Source organism: Durio zibethinus, chromosome 14 (genome assembly GCF_047325235.1).
Source record: "Durio zibethinus cultivar Kanyao isolate XHJ-2024 chromosome 14, ASM4732523v1, whole genome shotgun sequence".
Classification (NCBI taxonomy): domain Eukaryota; kingdom Viridiplantae; phylum Streptophyta; class Magnoliopsida; order Malvales; family Malvaceae; genus Durio; species Durio zibethinus.
The window spans coordinates 18,780,270-18,805,569 of record NC_143175.1 but is presented as its reverse complement, the minus strand read 5'-3'; the positions used below and the strand labels follow the sequence as shown (position 1 = coordinate 18,805,569).

At 29.0% G+C, this 25,300-nt stretch overlaps 1 pseudogene; it reads right to left on the bottom strand.

Moving 5' to 3' along the window:
* Positions 1 to 15,851: 15,851 nt before the first annotated feature.
* Positions 15,852 to 17,968, bottom strand: LOC111294849 (lipase-like; annotated as a pseudogene).
* Positions 17,969 to 25,300: the final 7,332 nt, after the last annotated feature.

Genomic DNA, 25,300 nt, shown 5'->3' with positions numbered 1-25,300 from the left:
ATATGCAAAAAAAAATAATAACTATTTAAGGAAAATAAAATTTTATTACAAGCAAAAATATTATTTAAATTTCACTGAAGTGTTAGGATAATTTTAAAAAATAATTTTTTCTAAAAAATAAAAAATTATAAAAAATTATAAAAAATGATAAATAAAATAAAAAAATAAATTATTTAAATGAATTTTTTTGTAAATGTAATTTTTAGAGAAAGCTAAAAGAATTTAGTTTTCTTTAGTTATTGCAAGTAAAAATAATTTTTCGGATTTCACCATAGAGTTGGGATAATCCAAAATAATTTTTGCTAGAATAAAAATTGATTTAAACAATGTAAAACAATGATAAAAAAATAAAAATAATAATAATTGATATCTTTAATAAATTAAAAAAATATAAAAAAATTGAAAGAGTTCGATTTTCTTCAATATAAGCAAGAGATTAATATTTAAATTTCACTGGTGAGTCAAGATAATTTAAAATTTTTTTATAATAAAAAATAATTAAAGAATAAATAATAAAAATTTTAAAATAATAATAATAAAGATTAATTAATCAATTAATTCTTTTAACTAAAAAAAATTATTTTTATTTAGGATCTTGTCAAAAGTTGAGATAATCCTAGAACTTGTTCAAAATTTTTAAGATTTCATCGAAGAGTCAAGATAATTTTAAAATTTATTTAATAAATTTTGAAAACTCACCAAAGAGTCGGGATATTCCTAAAATATTTTTTAAAACAAATAAAATAAAATATCTTATAATGAGATTTTGAGAATTTAGTAAATGGTCAATTTTCTTAAAATATTTTCTAAATAATGATTTTCTATAAATTTTGCCAAAGCATTGGAGAATATGAAATAATAATAATAATACTAATTTCACATCAAAAAAAAGTTTTTTAATAAATTTTAAGAAATTAAATTTAAATATAAAATATTGCATCATCAAAATTAAAAGATTACACATGTTTAATTAGTATCGTTCTCCAAACAAGTGATGTGAGGGTGCTGATACCTTCTTCACTCGTAATTGTACTTTCAGATCTAAGCCTAATTTTACAGATCTAAACTTCTTTTAATAAATCTTAATTAATTTTAAGATTTTTAGTAAAAGATGATATTTTTTTGTGGTCAATCACACCCTTTTAAAAGATTAGTAGCAATTTTAAAAATTTTTACCAAGTCTAATGATCGAGTCTTTCAAACGAAAAATCATTATGACAGTTTGACAACTCCACTGGGATATTTGAAAGTCAATCCAAATAAAAATATATACATGCGTCATCTAAATTTTGAATTTATGGTCTTTTCAATATTTAATTTTAATTTCTTATCTCATCTTAGAATAAAAAAATTTTGGTTTCATTTAGTTTTGATATGTTATTGTACTTATTTTATATTATTGCTAATTATATTGTTAATTTTATTAATAATTGATTACATTCCCTCACACATGTTTATTTGCATTTATGCATGAGCTCTATACCGGGCTCCCAAATCTATTCTTTTTTAAGAGAAAGTAGAGTACCTACACTTTCGTGAGGTTATAATGCATTTGCTTGGGCTAGCGAAATACTTCCACTCAAGTTGAACACTTTCCGTTGACAGCCCGTTATGGGTGAGGATCGGGGGCCTTACTAGTCCAAAGTGGATGACAGTGATGATCAATTTGGGAACCTTTTAGCCTATGTTAAATACCAAACCATGCATATAGCGAACCTTAAGAAATCAACTTTAGATAGGGCCATACCATTTTTGTACATTATACCCTAAATTAGGACACATAAGGGAATATTTATTTTAATATGATTACTAACCCTATTTTGTTTTGCTTTCCTTTTGTTTCATGACCATGCATCATCATAAACACTTGCATATGGGATGTGTTTATCAATATGCTAATATCAGTAAGAAGATTTTCAATCTTGCTTTGAAAACATCATCATGATGTTTTTAGCTTCAAAGCTCACCATGTGTGAAGAGACCAATGTGGTGGTAACTCTATTATTAGAAGCCCAAACTAGAATGAAAAATTGTTTGAAAGAATCTAAACAAGAAATTTTGCTTGAAAAAATCAAATTGGGACTTTAACAAAATGACATCTCTGAGTTGGTCGAGACCTGATGTTGTGTAACAACTTCTAGAAAGATGGCTTTCGAGGAAAAATACGATCATATTACTTCACTACTTAAGGTGTCTATGAAAAATCAGTTGATAAAAGCTTTAGTTCAGATTTGGGACCCTACATACAGATGTTTCATATTCAACGAAATAGATATGACCCCTATATTGTTATGGTTGTATCTTTCCAATCCAAATAAAATCTATTGGTGAGGTTAAAAGCTTGGATTTCAAAAAAAACTTGCTTGTATGATGGAGGTCCCTACTCAAAATGTGAACTTATATATCCAAACAAAAGGCAAAAGTGATTGCATCTCGTGAGAAATCTTATGTGATTACATCATCAAACATTTAGAAGATGAATGAGGCATGAAAATGATAGCTTTGACAATTATAGCTTGATCATTTTTTCGAAGGTCTTAGGGCACATTGAAGTATTAGTGATTGACTTTCTCAAATAAGTAGACAATAAAATTAATCTTATTCTTTTTATACTGGCAGAAACCTTTAGATCATTAATCATTATCAAAGAAAAGGAAGACATTTCATAGAATGTTTACAGTTACTTTACATTTGGGAAAAAAGTCATCTTCAACATCCTATGGTAAATTTCATCCTATTTATAGTAATAAAAGTAGGCCAATTGAAGAATGCTGCAATGTTGAGTGGGCAGAATCAAAGGCCAAGAAAGAGTGGGTATTAACTTTGTAAAATCTCACTAGTGCTCAGGTTATATGGAAAGCTCTATGGACGTCATAAAAAGCCATGTTATACAAGTGTGGTGACAAGCCATGGGTTCCACTCTTAGAACCGTGGGGAGGTATAAGCTTTTCTCCGGCACTGGTTCATCGATAATTATGGTCAAAGCAATTTGTCCTTATGATTCATGGGCTTCAAGAATTAGAATTTTTTAAAACAAATCAAGATTTCTAAAAAAAGTAAAAGAGATTATCAAAAAATGGAAGCAGACTCGAAAAGTAGATCATGAGGGATATACAAATAAAGCCACACTTGAATATTTGACATGGAGAAGTCAACGGGTCACAAGTGAAGTTGGTACTAAAAAAAACAGATCATGCCACCAAAAAGACACCCATTGTGAAAAGATTCCCAAAGATATGAAGATTATGAAACACAAATGTGAAGAAAAAAAACAATATAGGAGCTTGAAAAAAAAAGATTCAACATGAGATTAATGAATGGAAAAATAAGACTAATAAGAGTGAAGTAAAATCTCGAAGGCTTGAAAGAGAATAAGAAAAGATTTCTGAAAGCTAGCATAGGTCCATTGCCACAATGACCACAGAGCTTGAAGAATACAAAAAGCATACAAAATAACTTTGGTCTAATTTGTTATCTAAGGAAGAAGAGCTTAGTCAGTCTGTGAAAGAAAAAAAGAATACTATAAGGTCTCGTAGATGACTTGAAACAAAAAATGCATTATCAACGTGAAGCCATTCAAGTTTAGAGAGAGGAACAAGATCAATTTGAACATAGACCATAGTATTAGAAGGAAGAATATTAGTTGAAAGAATTTCAAGCCACTCGTTTAATAGAACAGATAAGATAAGTCCACTTCAAAGTAAGAGACATGGCCCAAAAAGCTAAACAAGTAAAAGAAGAGGTTTACCCAAGACAGCACAGCCAACGTTTGACCAATTTTCTAGATAATACTTACAAGTAATACAAGCATGTAGGGCACTTCTTTTAAAAATTTTAATATTATAATGAAGGAAGTATTTAGTAAAGATAATATGAAGTTATGATATGGTGGTTCAAGTTTAGACTTAAAATCTTTTACAAATATTGGATATATAATAAGCAAATCCTTTGCATTCATGCATTCATACATCATATGTGTGTTTCATTTAAAAAATACATCATGACTAAAAGAAAGAGGCTTCAAAATAACAAATCTTAAAGAGTTTTCTTTAATTCAATTAGGTGCAAAGATAGTTAGGCCATCAAAAAAATATAAATCAAACTATTCATCATTGTTATAACTCTCGCTTATATGTCAAAATCATGGAAAGCGAGTAAGCAGCTAGAATAAAAAGATAGAAAAAGCTTAATTTGATATACATGAGTAAATTATTAGGTCTCAACAGAAGTTGATAGAACAAATGACTAGGACTCAAGAAGAGACTAAAAAAGAAATGGCTACAATGATAGACATGGTAAGAAAAATGACCAAAGAAAAATAAGTAGCTGAAGAAGTGACCATTAAGAAAGAGCCTTAAACCTAAGAAAATACCAGTGATAGGGAAAATCCATTGTATCCACTAGGGTTTACTCCACCCTATGCTCAAACTTTTCCTCAAATGCATCCATAAATGACACAGCTTGAAAAGTAGCCACATGCCAGTTTAATTTACCTCTTTTCACGGTTAAACCACATAATCAAGGACATGTTGGTTTAAATATTAGGGTAAATCATGTTGAGCCCATTATGGTCCTAGATTTAGATAACCCAAGAAAATATGAGAAACTAAAAAAAGGCATATTTGAACAATATGAGAATACAAAGGCACAGTAAAAATTAGATCTTTTGAAAAAAAAGCTATAAGCTGTTGAAGGTGTAAATATTTTTGGCACAATTGATGTCGGTGAACTTAGTTTGGTTTCAGATTTGGTAATCCCACCAAAGTTTAAAGTATCAAAATTTAAAAAATATGATGAAATCAAATGCCTTCAGGCACATATCATTATGTTCTGTCAAAAAATGATTGGCATACAAAAAATGATAAGTTGCTTACCTATTATTTTTATAATCTTACTGGATCAGTTGTCAGATGGTATATTCAATTAGATATGAGTCGTATTCATTCATGAAAAGATCTGACCAAAGAATTTATTACTCAATATAAACATATCATAGACATGACTCTAGATAGATTGTCCTTACAAAACATGAAAAAAAAAGCTAACAAAAATTTTAAAGAATATGCCCAAAGATGGCGAGATGTTGTTACTCAAGTTCAACCTCCTTTCATTGAGAAAAAATAACTATTTTATTCATCAATACCCCTCGAGCACTATACTATGGCAGGCTCATTGTCATGCCATGAAAAACTTTACTGATACAGTAATTACGGGAGAGATAATAGAAAATGTCATTAAAAATGGAAAAATTGATGGAAGTGATGTTTCTGGATCAAAGAAAGGAAGACCATCTAAGAAAAAAGAAGCAGAAGTGCAAGTTGTCACCACTGAAAAACCAAAACCAAGTTTTTTTATCTCATACCACTCATATCCTGTATTCCAACCTTCTTACCCAGCCATTTCTAACATTTCTCAAAACTCATACTAGTACCAACTAGTACAAACCTAGACACCTACTTTCCAAGCCAATATTTATCCTCGAGCACCTTCACCATGACCTTCTCTTTAGTCAAATACCATAGACTTTAATCAAAGAAAACCTTGAAATAATCAAGAACAATAATGATTTGATCTAATTCCTATGACTTACACATAATTGTTTTCTAAGTTGTTCTAAAAACACTTGGTGGCTTGACAATCTATAGAGCCCTTGAAACCTCTATATCTGAAGTGGTATGATCCTAAAGCTTCATATGACTATCATTATGGAATTTAGGGCCACTCTCTGAAAAATTGTACAGTTTTCAAACGTAAGGTGCAAAGCTTGATTAATAACAGAATTTTAAATTTCACAACTAAAGTCGGACCAAGTGTGGAGGCCAATCCATTACTTAATCATGATAGAGGATCAATAAATGCTTTAAATAATGAAACAACTTAAAATATTAAAAAAAAAGTAAGAGAGATCAAAACTTTTATGGATGAAATATTTGTTGCCCTTATGAAAGCAAATATGATTCATCTAATAACTGAAAATGCAGATAATAAAAATTTCACATATAATTCAAATCACACTTGTGAATTCCATATGGGGATGGTTGGTCATTCGCTTCAAGATTGTGAAGTATTTCGATAAGAGTTATAGAAAATGATGGATTCTTTTTTGGTTAAATTTTATGAAGAACATGAAAAAAGTTCAATAAATGTTGTGATAGGAGACTGATCCAAAAGTAGGCTTAACCGAATGAATTTTGAGCCTGTTACCATCTTCTATGAAGAAAAACTGAGTGTTAAGGTTAATAAGCCAGTTTATATGAATTTTGAGCTTATCACGATCTTTTATGATGAAAAATTAAGTGTTAAAATTGGTGAACCAGTCTGTACAACTATGCCAAATGTGACAATTAAGGTTCCTAGCCTATTTTTATATAAATCGGATAAAATAGTCCCTTGGAAATATGATTGTAATATCATATCACAAGGTTTGGATAATGGTTCTCTTTAATATGTTTCATATGCTACAAGCACAGCAAACATAATTGGTGTAGAGGGCATAACTCAAAGTGGACAGTGCTATACCTCAGAAGCATTTGAAAGAGCATGAAAAAAAATAAAAGAAAGGGAAAAGAGCTTAAAAAAATAAGATAAATCACCCAACAATCAAGAGACTCACTTAGCCTCAGTCTTAGATCAAGAATATAAAAATTTGGTTATAGAAAAAGAGGCTTATGAGTTCTTAAAAGTTATTAAACACAGTGGATATAGTGTGGTGGAGCAATTAAATTACTTACCAACTCAGATCTCTATGCTCTCATTATTGTTAAATTCTGAGCATCATAGATATACCTTGCTTAAAGTACTCAACGAGGCTTATGTAGCTCACAATATATTTATGGAAAAACTTGATCACATAGTGGGAAATATCACAGTAAAAAATTTTATATCATTTAGTGATGATGAAATTCCCCCTAATGGTAGAAGTAATGCTAAGGCCTTGCATATCTTCACAAGATACAAAGATCATACACTAATAAAGGTGCTTATTGATAATGGATCTTCTTTAAATGTCATGCTTATAACTATACTATCTAGATTGTCAGTTGGCATGTCTTACATGAAGATGAGTCATATGATAATGAGGGCTTTTGATAGGACTCATCATGAAGTGATAGGCGATATCGAGCTACCAATCCAAATTAGACCATGTAATTTTGATATAGTCTTTCAAGTCATGGATGTCATTCCTTCCTATAACTATATTTTAGGAAAACTATGGATCCATATGGTAAGAGCTGTTCCTTCCACTCTGCATCAGAAGGTGAATTCATAATTGATGAAAAAGTGATCATTGTTGCTAGTGAAAAAGATCTATTGGTGACTAAACCTTCTATTGCATTATATGTTGAAGCGGTTGAGAAAGCCTCGAAATGTTCTTTTAGATCTTTTGAATTCGTTAATGCAACTTATGTGAGTAAAGGATCAAAATGCCTATTTCATGTCTATCCAAAGCTTTCAAGATGGCTCTTAAAAAAATGATAAAAAAAAGACAACAAGTGTGGGCTGACTTGTAGGGGATGCGATGACCATGAATGATGCCTAAAAAAGATAATTGACTTAGGTTAGGGTACAAGCCAACTCGAAAAAGAAGAATGAAGTTCATAAAGGAAAAAAAAAAGTTGGCTCATTTTCTAGGGCAAAAAGCAGAAAATAAAGGCCTATTTTTTCCCTTTTATAAGACTTTCATCTCAGCTGGTTATATCTATCCAGATGCAATAAAAAACATAAAAAAGAGTTTACACCATCATTGAAAGATATCTTTAATGAATTTTTAAAACAAAATGGTGGGTAAAGAAAATAGGAATGAAGATCCAAGCTATTCATGGGTTTATCTTACTCTTTCTGGTGCAGAACTAAAAAATTGGCATGTTGAGGAGCTATCTATTGTTTTAAATTTTCTCTAAAATAATGTATTGAACCTAATCTAAATGCTTTTGTTAAAAGCAATAAATGTCTTATGTTTGTTTGTTTCCTCATTTTCAATTGAATAAATGACAAGCATAGCACATTATCCATTTTTTTTTTGCCTTTTTCATTTCAATTACTTGCATTACTATACATACTTCTATATTTCATCAATTTCACTTATTATCTGAATAATGAATATGAGGATCATCATGACAATATTTCAGGATTTGATTTTAAAAATTCTATTTATATTGGTGAACTCGATGATGAAGAGAATGTGAAAGACCATGTAATATCCCCAGAATTATTGAGAATAGTGGAACAAGAAAAGAAGCAAATCATGCCTCATCAAGAAACCACTGAAGTTGTTAATTTGAAGGATGAAGAAACTAAAAAATAAGTTAAGATTGGTACTTCGATGCATCACTAATAAAGCAGGAATGGATAAAGTTACTACATGAATATGCAAATAGTATTTGTTTAGTCATATCAAGATATTGTAGGGCTAGATACTAAAATTGTAGTGCATAAGCTACCTCTGAAGCCTGGGTGCAAACTAATTAACCAGAATTTGAGAAGGATAAAACCTGAAATGTTGTTGAAAATAAAAGAAAAAGTGAAAAAGCAATTTGATGCAAGATTCTTAGAAGTGGCCAAATATCCTGAATAGGTAGTGATTATAGTCTTAGTACCCAAAAAGATGACAAAATGAGAATATGTGTTAATTATCGAGATCTGAATAGAGCAAGTCCAAAAGATAATTTTTCATTTCCTCACATTGATATTTTAGTGGACAATACCTCTAGACACTTTCTATTTTTATTCATGGATGGATTTTCAAGCTACAATCAAATTAAAATGGCACAAGAAGATATGGAAAAGATTACTTTTATAGTAGTATAGGGAATATTTTACTATTAAGTCATGCCCTTCAGTTTGAAAAATACTGGGGTAATTTATCAAAGAGCCATGGTAACTCTATTCCATAATATGATACACAAAAAAATAAAGGTGTATATGGATGACATGATTGTCAAATCTCGTGAAGAAGAAAATCATGTGACTAATCTTATAAAGCTATTTAAGAGATTAAAAAAGTTTCAGCTCAAGCTCAATCCAGCTAAATACACTTTTCGTGCAACTTTAGGAAAATTACTAAAATTTATTATCAGTAAAAGAGAAATAGAGGTAGATCCAGATAAGATATATGCCATTCAAGAGCTACGACCTTCGCGTATGTAAAAAGAAGTAAGGAAATTTTTAGGGAAATTGAATTATATTGCTCGTTTCATTTTCCAATTTACAGCCAAATATGATATCATATTTAAGATTTTTTAAAAACATGGGTCAAGAAAAATAGGATAATGATTGTCAAATGGCATTTGAAAAAGTTAAAAAATACTTATCAAACCCACCAGTATTAATGCCACATATTCTTAGAAGACCTCTTATTCTGTATTTGACAGTGCATGAAAAATAAATGAGATGTGTTTTGGGGCAGCATGATGAAATAGGAAGGAAAGAACAAGCCATTTATTACCTGAGCAAAAAGTTTACTGATTACGAGTTAAAGTATTCACCATTGAAAAAGATGTGTTGTGCACTAACTTGGATGGCTCGTCGACTCAGACAATACATGTTGTATCATACCACTTGGCTCATTATGAAATTAGACCTAATCAAGTACATCTTTTAAAAGCGTTCATTATAAAAAAAAAAATAGCAAGATTGCAAGTGTTACTTTCTGAATATGACATTGTATATGTGTCCCAAAAGACAATCAATGGAAGTGTTATTACTAAATTTCTTACAAAACGAGCTCATGAAGATTATGTGCCTATGACATTTGATTTTTCAGATAAAGACTTAATGAATGTACTACACATAGATAAAGAAGAGCATAATGAAGATATATGGAAGATGTATTTTGATAGTGCATCAAATGCTTTAAGACTTAGTATATGAGTAGTTTTGATATCTCTAGAAGGGGATTACTACCCAATCACTGCAAAACTAAATTTTGATTGCACCAATAATGTGGTAAAATATAAAGCATGTGTTCTAGGTCTTTAAGTTACTCTTGAAAGGAAGGCCCATACTTTAAAAATTTATGAAGACTTTGTCTTAGTCATATACCAATTGTGAGGAGAATGAGAAATCAGAGACTTAAAGTTAATTTTATATCAAAAGTACATATCAAAATTGCTCAAAGAATTTGAGAATATTTGGTTTCATCATTTATCTCGAAAAGAGAATCAGATAGCTAATGCTTAAGCTACATTAGCAGTAATGTTCAAATTAAATGAAAATGTTAAAATTTAACCCATCAAATTGAGCTTGCGAGAGAAACTAGCTCATTGTTTAAATGTTGAGGAAGGAGTTGATGGAAAACTATAGCATTTTGAAATATTACAATATGTTAAGTATCAACAGTACCTAGAGCACATATCAAAGAATGATAAAAGAACTTTGAAAAGATTGACAATGGGTTTCTTTCTAGATGGAAAAATTTTATATAAGAGAAGTTGAGACCAAACATTATTAAGGTGTGTAAATGCTACTGAAGCCAAAAATTTGCTAGAAGAAATTTACGAAGGTGTTTATGAAACTCATGCAAATAGCCATATGATGACTAAGCAAATAATGAGAGCAATATACTACTGGTTGACAATGGAAAAAGATTGCATTGACTATGGTAGAAAATGCCATAAATGTCAAATTTATATAGACAAGATTCAAGTTCCTCTAACGTCATTGCATGTTATGTCAACACCTTCACCTTTCTCTATGTGGGGAATGGATGTGATAGGGCCTATTACACCAAAAGCCTTAAATGGACATCGATTCATTTTAGTGGTAATTGACTACTTCACAAAATGGGTAAAGGTAACTTTATATGTTAATGTAACAAGAACGGTGGTTTGCAAGTTCATTAAAAAAGAGATCATATGTCGATATAACCTTTCAGAAAGGATCATTTTAGACGATGCTCTTAATTTGAATAATAAAATGATGAATGAGGTCTATGTTCAGTTTAAAATTAAGTATCATAAATCAGTGCCTTATCGTCTAAAGATGAATAGGGCAATTAAAAGGGCTAATAAAAACATAAAGAGAATTATTGAAAAGATGACAGATGTGTATAAAGATTGGCATGAAAAGCTACCATTTGCATTACATGCTTATCGAACTTGGATTCACACATCTATAAAAACTACACCATTTTCATTGGTATATGGGATGGAGGCAATGTTGCCCATTGAAGTTGAAATTTCTTCCTTACATGTTCTCATGGAAGTTAAGTTAAAAGAAGCTAAGTGGGTTCACACTCGATATGAACAATTAAATCTCATTAAAAAAAAGAGATTAGTTGCACTTTACCATGGCCAACTGTATCAAAGAAAAATGATGTGAGCTCATAACAAGAAAGTTCACTCACAACAATTTCAAGAGGGAGAATTAGTATTGAAAAAGATTTTTCCTAACCAACAGGATCCTTGAAAAAAATAAAATCCTAACTGGAAAGGTCCATATATGGTAAAAAAAAATTTTTTGATAGGGCACTAATCTTGGCAAGAATTAATGATGATGATCTGTCAAATTCAATTAATGTCGATGCAGTAAAAAAGTATTACACTTTAAAAAAAAAGCAAAATGAACTAGGAAAATATCTAAGTTGAAAACCTGAAAAAGTAGTATAGATAAAAACAAAAAAAAAATGATAGTAAATAGTGGGTCAATTCTCAATATTTGCCAAAAGATGTCATTGGTTTTGGGCTAGCTTGGTCTGCTGCATTTTCAAAAAATCAAGGGCACCAATCAAGAGTCTTTAAAAAAGAATCTATGATGAATTAGTTCATGATGATTTGAATATTTGTTATGTGATTACTTGTTGTCTTTGTTATATCTTTTTGGGTAATGCATGAAACACTTCTCCCTTTTACCAAAATAAAATATCTTTTTATTTATCCTTTCCTTTGTCTTTCTCATTAAAAAGAGAAATGTGCAATGTGTTATAATTATCGTAAAATTCAAAAGATGATGAAGGAATAACAATGATCATAAAAGACACATACATTATTTTGAAGGAAATTTAAATTGATAAGCAAAATAGTAAGGAATAATGATCAATGAGAATAGTGGCCTATAAGTCAAAAAAATGGTTGACATTGAATATGGGATATAAAGAGAAATCTTTTGTTATCTGAACTTAATCAACTACTAAAATGCATAGGATTCAAGAGAAGAAGAAAGGAAACAAACCTTGAGAAATTTCAATGATTAAAAATGACAAAAAAAAAAGAAAATGGTCTCTTCATTTGTAAAATAAGTGCATTTGCATCATGATCATCATTCATTGCATGGCATTATAAAAACATGAAAATGTCATTCACGTATGCATGTGACATAACAAATGTATGGGTCTAAGACAATCCAAGACCAACAAAAGAAAAAGTCAAAAGCAGGAAAGTTATGAACCCTCTATTTAGATAAATCTTTCAAATACCATTGCCTCTCAGCCTTTTAAATTTAAAATTTCATAGCCTTTGGTCAGAAGAGCTTTTTAATGTTAAGAGCCTCTGATTAAAGGATTCTATCAAAATTAGGCATGATTTGTAAGACCAAATGACATAATCTATAAGTCCTTTCAAAATTTTAATTTAAAGTTTGTTGCCTTTGGTTAAAGGAGCCATTTAAAGTTCGTTGCCTCTGGTCAAATGAGCCTTTTAACATTTAAAGTTTGTTGCCTTTGGTTAAAAGAGCATTTTAACATTTAAAGTTTTGTTGCCTTTGGGTAAATGAGCTTTTTTTAATATAAAGTTTGTTGCCTCTAGTGAGAGAAGTCCTTTGAATTTAAAGTTCATTGCCTCTAGTAAGAGAAGCTTTTTAACATGTAAAGTTTGTTGCCTCTAGTCAGAGGAGCCTTTTGAATTTAAAGTTTTATAGCCTTTGTTTAGATGAGCCTTTTGAATTTAAAGTTTCATAGCCTTTATTTAGAGGAGCCTTTCAAATTTTCTTTCAAAAAAAAAACCTTTATGTTCAATGTTTCATTTTTTGTATGTGTTTACCTGAACAAAATTGGTGTCTTTTTGTCTTTGCTTTATTCTTGATTATTAGAAATAAGAAAAGAGGAGCAACTGTAGGCACCAATTTTTCCCTATTATAATTTTGTTTTTATTATTATTATTATTATTATTATTATTATTAATCTAAAAAAAAAGACAAGAAGAAAAAGTAAAAAAAAAAAAATGGTTTCAACTCTGGTAGCTAAAATCAAGCTGCCATAGTGGTTTGTTTTTCTTTACAACACTGCCTAACTTGGCAGCATAAAATTCGATGACTAAAAGTCACTGGATAGGATCCAAATTTTCCATAAAAAAAATCCCAAAAGATTTGGGATTTGAATCCCAATGGCTCTATAAAGCTAATTTTTGCAAACCAATGGGGGGAGAAATACATGAGGTAAGCCTAGAGGAAAACAAAAACACTCACAATCCTCTTTGACAGAGGAACAAGGAACAAACACAAAAAATTTTTTTTTTAAAAATCACCGAAAATGAAATTCTCGATCTAGGAAGTTTAGATTTTTTAAAAAAAATCTGGGCTTGAAAAAGTGTTTAGAAAACAAAAAAGGTCATTTTGATAATTTTTGAAAATTTTTTTGGGTTGCTGGATTTTGAAAATGTTTGAATTTTCTGGCGACTTTTGAATTTTTAGGCAACTGAAATCTAGGTTCGCCTTCGAAATCTGGGAATTTTTGAATTTTTCGACATCGGTTTAAGTTTTTCGTCATAAGTGTACGACGATTACTGGCCAAAAACTAGGTAACTGTGGCTGCCAGTGAGAGGGGTCTGAGTTGAAAGAGATAAGCTCTAGGGTAAAGAGAAAGGGGAAAGAAAAGCATTTTACAGGCACTCTAAAACGATCCCGTTTTAAGCATTAGATCCACGCCCAACCCGTACAGGATCTGCGCCTTTATCCAACTCATTTTGCAAGTTTTCCCTTTTTTATTTTTTATTTTGATTTTGATTTTATTTATTTTGTGCTGATTTTTATGTTTATTTTTTTTCATGATATTATTATTATTATTATTATTATTATTTTATATTAATAATTCTTTCATAAATAAATAAATAGAATAAAATTAAAATTAAAATAACATAAGCCTTTAAAAATATAATATGCAAAAAAATTAATAATAATAACTATTTAAGGAAAATAAAATTTTATTACAAGAAAAAATGTTATTTAAATTTCACTAAAGTGTTGGGATAATTTAAAAAATGATTTTTGCTAAAAATAATAAATAATAAAATAATAAAATAAATTATTTAAATGAATTTTTTGTAATTTTAATTTTTAGATAAAGGTAAAAGAGTTTAGTTTTCTTTAATTATTGCAAGTAAAAATAATTTTTTGAATTTTACCATAGAGTTGGGATAATCTAAAATTATTTTTGCTAGAATAAAAATTGATTTCAACAATGTAAAATAATAATAATAATAATAATAATAATAATAATAATAATAATAATAATAATAATAATTTATATCTTGAATAAATTAAAATATATATATAATTGAAAGAGTTCGATTTTCTTCGATGCAAATAAGAGATTAATATTTAGATTTCACCGTTGAGTCATGATAATCTAAATTTTTTTTTATAATAAAAATAATTAAATAATAAATAATAAAAATTTTAAAAATAATCATAATAAAGATTAATTAATTAATTCCTTTAACTAAAAAAATTATTTTTCTTTAAGATCTTGTCAAAAGTTGAGATAATCCTAAAATTTGTTCAAAATTTTTAAGATTTCACCGAAGAGTTGGGATAATCTTAAAATTTATTTAATAAAATTTGAAAACTCACCAAAGAGTTAGGATGTTCCTAAAATCCTTTTTAAAACAAATAAAAAAAATATCTTATGATGAGATTTCAAGAATTTAGTGAATAGTCAATTTTCTCGAAATATTTTCTAAATAGTGATTTTCTATAAATTCTACCAAAGCGTTAGAAAATTTATAGAATACAAAATAATAACAATAATAATAATAATAATAGTAATTTCAAAACAAAAAATATTTTTTAAAATAAATTTTAAGAAATTAAATTTAAATATAAAAGACCACATCATCAAAATTAAAAGATTACACATGTTTAATTGGTACTGTTCTCTGAACGAATAACGTGAGGGTGTTGATACCTTCCTCACTCGTAACTGTACTCTCAGACTTAACCCTAGTTTCGCATACATAAACTTCTTTTAATAAATCTTAATTAATTTTAATATTTTTATTAAAAAATAATATTTTTGGATGGGAATCACACCTTCTAAAAAAATTGTTGGTGACTCCGAAAATTTTTACTAAGTCTAGAGATGGAATTCTTCGGATGAAAAATTTTTATGACATAAGCAACAAAATAAAAAAGTCAATAAACAAAACAACAAAAGGCAAACATGTGAATGAATGGGAGAAAAAAGGTGATATCAATGCTCAAATTTGTTCTTTAAAGTTTCCTTTCCACGTGAGTTTTGTTATTTTCATGAAAGTGCTAATAAACATTTCCTTTCTACGTTATCTTTATTGTTTTCATGAAAATACTATTAAGTTTTAAAATTGATTGTCAATAACTTTACATGTAAGGAAGAAAATATCAGCTATCAATTACCATTGAGATTCTACTACATGGATCAGATATTCTAAGGCCATTTGATTCATAAACATCACAACCTTCAATTATGGCTTATCTTTTTATAAAATTTTATCATTTAATTGAATTTAAAGCAACTAACCTCATCTTTTCCAAGAAAAATAAGCTTTTCATGCAAGAGCTTAGCAAAAATGCAACCAACAAACCACATATCAATAGTTGGACCGTACTTTGTTGCTCCAAGAAACAGGTTTATAGGTTAGGATTTCTTACATGGAGAAATTATTTTAACAAACACAAATGCTTACCTCTTTTGGAAAGTGATGCTACATCTTTTGAAGGAAATAAGAATAATATGGTGGCAGATGAGGCATGATATCAAGATCATTGGTCATTCTAATTATGTTCAACACAAGTTTGCCATAATAAGAAGCAAAGGCATCATTCTCAATATGGGGTTGTCCAAATGTTCTAACTTGCTCATTTTTGGCCTTATAATTAACCCAAAAATAAAAGATTTGTTTTATCATTACAACTCTAACAAAGTAACTAGGTAAGCTTCCAAAATTTAACTCAGGAAATTTAACTCAAAAGATTTGAAAAAATCATGGTATATAATGCAAACTCATGTAGCAAGCATGAAGGTTTCACACTTACCACATGATAAAAAGAATAATAATAATAATAATAATATATTTTCAGCTGTATTAAAAAAAAAAGCTTTAGATTACTGTTAGATCCAGCACACAAAAGAAAGCCATAGCCTCTTCCATTGAATGGCCTGTTACCATGATGTCAAGGTCTCTATAAAATTATTTTGCTTTTTTAACAGAATTCAAAATTCCAAGTTGTATAGTTGTATTATGATAAATAGCATAAAACCTATGGTGTACATGAATAGTGAAAAAAGATAAAAGATTAATAGCAATCATTCCAACATAAATTCACAAACTGGAAGAAATTTGTCACGCATACCATAACATTAAGCATGCCAAGGTAATTTAAATCAAGTTGTTTCCAAAATAAGTTTTCAACCCAATTCTATATGTTATGAACGGATAAATGAATCAATCAAACATTAAAAAAAAACATACTCATTACATTTGTGAAAAAACAATATTATCGTTTCTGTGTATTTCCATTCTTTTTTATCATTTATGTTATCATGCCATGAACAATACCTGCTTTTGAAAACATTGCTGAACAAAAATTATAAAGGAAAATAATATTAGTACCTATGTTCCCATGTTCCTCTAAAGGTAATAATAATAGCATTAAGATTCTTTGCCACTCCAACAAATGCCTATCAATTTTATAATCATTTCCATGTCAATTACAAACAAAAGTATTCCAAAGTATAACATAGGTCATGATTCTAATAAATATCTAAACACACAATGAGAAATGCACATGTAAATAGTTTTGAATCCTATGAGCTTTAGTTTAACCTACCTACCTAAACATACTATAAAAGTCCACTGGCTAGACATGTTAATGGTTTCAAAAGAAAACTCTAGACCAACATACAAATCCTTTGCCACTGCAAGTGCATATTTAAAAAGAAACAATAAAGAGTTGGAGTCCACCATAGAAAAGTCATAACTTGAATCAACAATCTAATTTGTATTTGTCAAGCCCAAAAGTAAAACAATTTTTAGAAATAACAACATTACAATTTTTCTATGTAGATGACATTAGAGTTCCAAACATCAACCAAGAATTAAGTCATGAGCAACACTAACAAAATGGATTAGCTCATATAAATAAATTAAGGATAGCACCATTAATACTTTAAACTAATACTAGTTTCAAGAGGCTTCTAAATAGCAATTGCAATTTTAAAATACCTGTAGTTAGAAATGAATGCTGGAAAACAACTCTCTTAGGTGCATCTGTACTAAATGAAAAGAACTATGAAGATAGAACCAAGGCAATCGCACTAAGATGTAGCATGAATGGCAAGATGGATGAACTAGCCAACCAATTACCGTAAATAGATATTAGGAGGCCCATACACCAATCGGTAATAGCACCAACTATTGCTGCAACCATAATATCAGGAATGTAATACCCTGTAGACACAAAACTAAAGATCATAGGATTTTGTCATTGTGGATTTATGAATTACAACACCTACATAGCATAACCAAATGTTTAAATTTTCAATTTGTTATAGGAAAAAATGAAAAAAAAATGATCCATACAAAAAATTTAATATGTATGTACTAAGACAAAAGAAGCACGCATTATGAAGAAAATATCCATTAAAGTAAATTATTTTCCTAGATTCATATGAAATAGAACCAAAATTAGCTACAAAGTATAAAAGTTTAGAAAAACTACCATAAGGAGGTAGAAAAGCATCCATCATGCCCATTTTCTGTATAAACAGTGTGTAGGCCATGGAATTAGAGGTATCACATAAAAAATTGCTGACCTGAAATAAACAACTTTATCAGTCTACATGTAATTTTTATTAATATTTTAATACTATTTTGCAGTTCTACATAGAAATTTATGACTAAAGGAATTTAAGTACATAAATGTAAGAAAAAATTTACTTAACATGATAACTTTTAGGAATAAAAGTAAAAAACATATCAAACCTCCAGTTCAAAAGCTCAAAAAAATGGAATAAAAAAACTCAATCATATCGTATCCCAAAATCATTAGGCCAAAAGTTTACTTAACCTTATTGAGCAATTTTTAGGTAAAAACCTCATAGGTATTGAAGGTAAAGTAATAGTTAATCCCATGGATACTACTTTTTTACTTTTCATAATACAAAAATAGATTTTTCTTTTTAGTCCAAAGCAAAACATAATCAAGGTATCTATTAATAGCAAAGGGACTTTTTTTATTTAAAAAATCAATAAAATAAATTAATGACAGCATGGTAAGCTAAGAAATTCATACACCTCGTTAGTCGATAAGCATAACACATTCAATCAAATCATCAATTAATAACCCTTGCTATAGCTAGTAGCTTTATTGACATAAGATAAAGCCTCGAAAAAAAAAGTCATGGCTAACAAAAAATCAAACAGTTATGTTATTAAGGAAATATAAAAGATTAAAAATACCTACTAACAGTAATTCTTTATGAAAATAAAGGCTCATCATTCACTCTATTTATATATATATATATAAATATATTATTTCCTAAAAAAAAAACTCATGAAGAATAACATTTAAGTTAAGGTCATAAAGATTTATATATATTCTTATATCCTAGTTAATAATTGAAACCCATATACTCAGGATGGGATATTTAAGGTGACTGCAAATTGAAAAGCAATTTGCACCTTTCAATAATAGAATGATTTCCTTCCCAATTATCCAATTCTAGAAACTGCAACATGCACTGACATTCATATAAATTTTTTGCTTTTCTTGTCATTCAACTTTCAAGCTTGAATTTTTTTTAGCTTGGAGCTTATGTATTGCTATCATTTTAAATATACCTTTCCTCAACCAAATTAAAATCAACCAATTATTACCATGACATTAACCTTTTTAAGCAATATGCTAAAGCAATTCCTCATACTTACTATGGGACTTACTATTGAAATTGCAGTAACCTCATCATCTATTTTCTTTATTGTCTCTAATTTTTTATCTTATTATTCATTTGTAAGCTTAAGTTGTTCTATAACTATTGTTTTAGCGTAAGATGGCCTAGTAGTTAACCAAGATGAACATTTTTAGGTTTTGGGTTATAGCCCTTTTTTATGTTCCTACCTAACCTGCCTAGTGGTGTCATAACATATTGGTCTGAGGACTCGATTGCTAGATATGAAAAGTCAGGAGTCATCACCAATCTTTTTTTCGTTGAGGTCCGGTTGGCCACCAATCCTATTTTTTGGTCTATGAATTTAAGGTTGGTTTGGGAGTAGGATTACACATAGAAAATGTTATAACACCCTCACAATACTCGTCCGATGATAGTATCAATTAATTTTGACAATTATATTTATTATTTATGTTTTATCATTATTATATTTATTTTAACTTATCCTAAATTATAAATTTAAATACTAAATATAGCACAAAAAATAAAAAAATGAAATGAATAATAAAAAAGAGAATAAACTAAAATAAAATAAAAAATAAAATACCTAATTTTCATCGATCAATGACGAGTCAACGCTAATCAATTGTGGTCAATAACGGTTGAAGTAAGTGGTCCAACAGGTAGTTCAACGGTCCAACAACGGTTCAAATGGATTGATCAAAGTCAGTAAGGAAGCAGGTTGCATGTCGGATGTACAAACCTCAGGTCAGGTCATAGGTCATGCACGGATCTTGGGACCTTAAACGACATCATTTCATCCTTTTTTTTTGCAATACTATAAAAGGCACAAATTTTTTTATTTTATTTTTTTCTAATCTTTCTTTCTCTAAAATACAAAATCCTGTTGGAAAACTCGAAAGACCCAAAAGCTGGCTAGTTGCCACCATGACGAAGATAAAAAAAAAACCCTAAAAAATCATCTTAACCTTTTTTTACCTCAATTTGGCGTCATTTTCTTGAAAAACAATCTCAAATCTCCTAGATCGACCTTTGAAGTTCTTACCAACATGATTTTTTTTTTGTTTTTAATGCTAAGATCCCTGCTACAAAGGGTTGTGTTTTCTTTTTTGTGTTTATGTTGTTTCACTTTTGTTTGTGTATTCCTGGGTATTGACAAAAAGATTTTTTTGATCTCGTAAAGTTTTTTTAGTGAACTTTCTTCTATTTTTTGGGTTCTGTTTCCTTTCAAGTTTTTTGGGTTCTCTTAATTTGTTTATTTACAAGAAAAAAGCTCTATTCATAGGGCTTTTTGGGATTCAAATCCCAGATTTTCTATGATTGAAGTTCTAGATTTTCAAAGTTATGGTTTTGTTTTTCAAAAGTATCAGAAGACTTTTGGTTGGCTGGATTTTATACTACCAAGTTAGGCAAGTGTTATGGTAGCTGGCAGCTAGCAATTAGTGGATGAAATTTTTAACTTGTAGGTAATTCTTGATAGGTAGTGGTATATGTGCATTTAATGCACAAAGAATTTTTGGCAAAAAAAAGTCTTAGTAGAAAAGAGAATGAAGCAAAATAATAATAATAATAATAATAATAATAATAATAATAATAATAATCAAAATTATATTTAAGATAAAACTAAACAAATTAGTATTTACCGCTGTCCTTCTTTACCTATTTTTAAGAATCAAGAATAAGGTAAAGATAAAAAGACAACCATTTTGTTCGGCCGAACATATATAAAAGATGAAACATTAAACACAAAATTTTTTTCCAAGTAGAGGATCAACAATTTTTTTGAACTTTGAAAAGTTTTTCTAAGCAGAGGTTTAACAACTTTTGAAATTTTAAAAGGCTCCTCTAAGTAGAAGCTCGATAATTTTTGAAATTTTAAAAGGTTCTTTTAAATAAAGGCTCGACGGCTTTTGAAAAATTTTAAAGGTTCCTCTGAGCAGAGGCTCGATGACTATTGAAAAATTTAAAAAGCTTATCTATGCAAAGGCGCGATGACTTTAAAACTTTTAAAGATTCTACCCAAAGGACTTAAAAATCTTTAGAATGAACACTTCTCTAAATAAAAGGCTCAATTACTTTAAAAAGCTTCTTTAAATAGAATATCCACAACTTTTGAAAATTTAAAATATTCTGCCTGAAAGATTTACAAATCTTGATAACAAATGTTATTCTAAGTTGAAGCTCAACAATTTTAAAAAGCTCATTTAAGCAAAAGTTCAACAACTTTAAAAAGCTCTCTAAGTAGAAGCTCATAACTTTTGAAAATTTAAAATGCTCCCCTAAACAAAGACTTAATAACTTTAAAAGAACTAAAATATTCTTAAAACTAAAATCTCATTTGAAAAAGTAAATTTCTCTCTTTTAAGGGTTGAGGTCTTATAGTGATCATTATCTTTTACAAAGGCCATAAATCTATTTTTCATTAAAGAATGAAAAATCTTTGTCCTTGCTACAACTTGTGATCTTAACTTTTCATAGCTTGTACCAAATGCTCTAAATGTAATGCATATAATACAATCAAGTTATTCACTTCCAATTGTGGTAAAAGGTTCTTAAAATCTCTTGCTTTTTTCATTTTAGTCATCAAATTTTCAACAATTGCCATAGGGTCAATTTATCCTTGACATCTGATCATTGCATTTTTTTCAACAATATTCTTTCTTTTTTCTAGAAGTCTACAATACCAATGTCTTGTCATGTTTTTCTTTTCATTTTTTACCCACCTTTATCAACTTTTAAAAAATAATACTGGGATCTTCCATGTTATTGGTTAGTTTTTCATAATTTTAAATTCAAGACAAATAAAATGCATCACACATTTCTCTCATTCATTTGTAAGGTGGACAAGGATAGTAAATGAGATAAATTATACATATTATTTTTATTTTTCAAAGAAAAGGGAACACATTTCATTAGACAGATGACAAAAGCATAAAAGTGTTTAGGTGGGAACAAAAACACCCAAAAAATGATTATAAGAAAATCATGAACAAATTATTCCTGGATTCTCTTATCAAAACTCAACCAAATAATATTCTTGATCCTTCAAAGCTTGTTAAACCACATTTACCCCTATGTTGTAAGGACATCTTATGGTGTTGCCTCTCATTTATATCTAAGCTACCTTTTTAGGTTTTCAACTTAGATATATTCTTCTTTTCTTTTTTTTTTCCTTTTTTTTTGTTTAAGTAAAATATTTTTTCATAACATCTGAATTTTTTGGATTAAGCAGATCATTTTTATCCATTTTTATCAATATCAATACCCCATTGGAAAAAGCATTTTTCACCATATATGGATCATCCCAATTTGGTGTACATTTTCTTCAATTGTCATGTTGAGTTGGAAGGATTTTTTTTAGCACTAAGTCTCCTTTTCAAAAGTGATGAGGGTAAATTTTTTTATCATATGCTCTCATTATCCTCTTTGGTATAGTTAATCATAGCAAAATGTTGTAAGTCTTCTTTCTTCAATAAGGTTTAACTGCTTATAACGATTCCAAACCTATTCATCTTTTTCTAGTTTAACTTTTATTAAAACTCTCAATGAGAGAATTTTTACTTCAACTGGCAATATTACTTTCATTCCATAAACCAACAAAAATGGGGTGGCCCCAATAGAGGTTCGAACTAGTGTTTTGTAAACATGTAAGGCAATAGGTAACTTTTTATACTAATCTTTGTAAGTATCAATCATGTTTTCCAAGATCGTCTTGATATTTTTGTTGATAGCCTCTATTGCTTAATTCATCTTTAGACGATATGGTGCTGAATTATGATGATGGATCTTGAACTGAGTGTATAGTCCATTCATCATTTTACTATTCAAGTTTTTAGTATTATCAAAAATAATTTTTTCTGAAAGCTTATATCTACATATTATCTATTTTTTTATGAACTTGTATACCACCAATTGAGCCACGCTAGCATAAGATACAACTTTTACTCATTTTATGAAATAATCAATTATAATGAAGATGAATCTATACCTATTTGAAGCTTTAGGGATAATGGGACTAGTGACATCCATCCCTCACATAAAGAATGGCCATGGAGGTGCCAAAACATATAAAGATGAGAAAGAAGCATGAATTTTATCACCATAAATCTGACACTTATAATATTTTCTAACGTAATCAATATAGTCATTTTTCATTGTGAACCAATAATAGTAAGCACTCATAATTTGTATAGCCATCATGTGACTATTCACATGTGACTCATAAATCCCATCATGTATTTTTTTAGAATTATCTTTGCTTTAGCTGTACTTATATATCTTAAAAACACTTGATCTCTGCTTCTTTTATGAAAGATATCCTGATCAAAGAAGAAACTCATAGCCAGGCTTTTGGTAATCCTTCTATCATTTTTTGTTTCATTCTTCAGGTATTGTTGACTTTTGATGTATTATAGGATATCATGATATCATGACTTTCAATCAACTTCTTCTTTAATGCCTAAGCAATGTGCTAGTGCATTTTTCACATCCAACTTGATGGGTTGGATTTTAGTATTTGTATCTATTTTGATCATTACAGTCAAAGTAGCTAGTGTGTCAACCATCTGGCTTTTCTCTCTTGGCAAATGCTCAAACTAAATTTTTTCAAATTATTTGACCAACTCAGAAATATACTCATGACATCGAATTAACTTTGGGTCTCTCATTTTTCATTCTCTTCATAACTGATATATGACCAAAGTTGAATCTCCAAATACATCCAACACTTTAATCTTCTTTTTAATCACTGCTTGTAAACCTATAACACAATCGTCATATTTAGCCACATTATTCATGTAATTATAATTTAATCTTGCTATTATGAGATAATAGTGTCCATCAGGAGATATTAAAATTATCCCAATACCATAATCGAGGGCATTAGCAACTCTATCAAAATACATCTTCCAAGGCTCTTCAACACGTTCTTTCTCCTTAATTTGAGAAATAACTATCACATATTCATTAAAAAAATTTAGTTTCATTAGTTCATAATCTTCGATCGTATGATCAGCAAAGAGCTTGGCTATTGTAATTTCTTTAATAGCCTTTTAAGTTTTATAGAAAATGTCATATTCTAAAAGCATAACTTGTCATTATGCTATTCTCTCTGTCAATAAGGCTTTTTGAAGATATACTTGATGGGATCTAACTTTGCTGTGAGTCAAGTAGTATGATAAAGCATGTATTGTCTAACTTTTTAAGTTATCCAAGCTAGTGCATAACAAATCTTCTCCAATGGTGAATACTTGGACTCATAATCAATGAACTTTTTACTCAAATAGTAGATAACTTGTTCTTTCTTATTGGTTTCATCTTTTTGCCCCTATACATATCCCATTGAATTTTCATGTACTGTTAAGTACAAAATTAATGGCTTCCCTGAAATAGGTGGTACTAATATAGGTGGATTCAACAAATACTATTTGACTTTATTAAATACTTCTTGACATTCATCATTCCATTCTCCTGGATCATGTTTTCTAAAAAGCTAGAAAATAAGATAACACTTGTAGGTGAGTTTAGAGATAAAATAATCAATATAATTCAATCTTTTCAAAAAACCTCTCATTTTTTTAGAGTATAAAAAAGAAACAAGTTCTGAATGGTATGTATCTTACTTGGATCCACTTTGATTCCTCTTGCATCAATTGTGAAACCTAATAGTTTTTTTAATTTAACACCAAATATACATTTGACAAGATTCAACTTTAGCTGAAATTTTCTTAATCTATTAAATAACTTTTTCATATTGAATACATGATCTTTTTTTTCATAATACTTTGTAATCATATCATTCACATAAACTTCTATCTCTTTATGCATCATGTTACGAAAGAGAGTCACCATTACTCTTTGATAAGTAGATCAACATTTTCTAACCCAAAAAGCATAATAGAATAGGCCCCACATAGTTACAAACAATATCTTTTTTGTATCATCTCGAGCCATTTTGATTTGATTATAACCTAAAAAGCCATCCATGAAGGAAAATGTAAAATGTTGAGCAGTATTATCCACTAAAGTATCAATATAGGACAAAAAAAAACTATCTTAAAGACTTACCCTATTCAAATCCATGTACTCGATAAACATTTTCACCTTTTCATTTTTCTTAAAAACTGGTATTATGTTGGCTATCTATTCAGGATATTTTATCACTTTTAAAAATCTAGTATCGAACTGCTTCTTCACTTTTTCTTT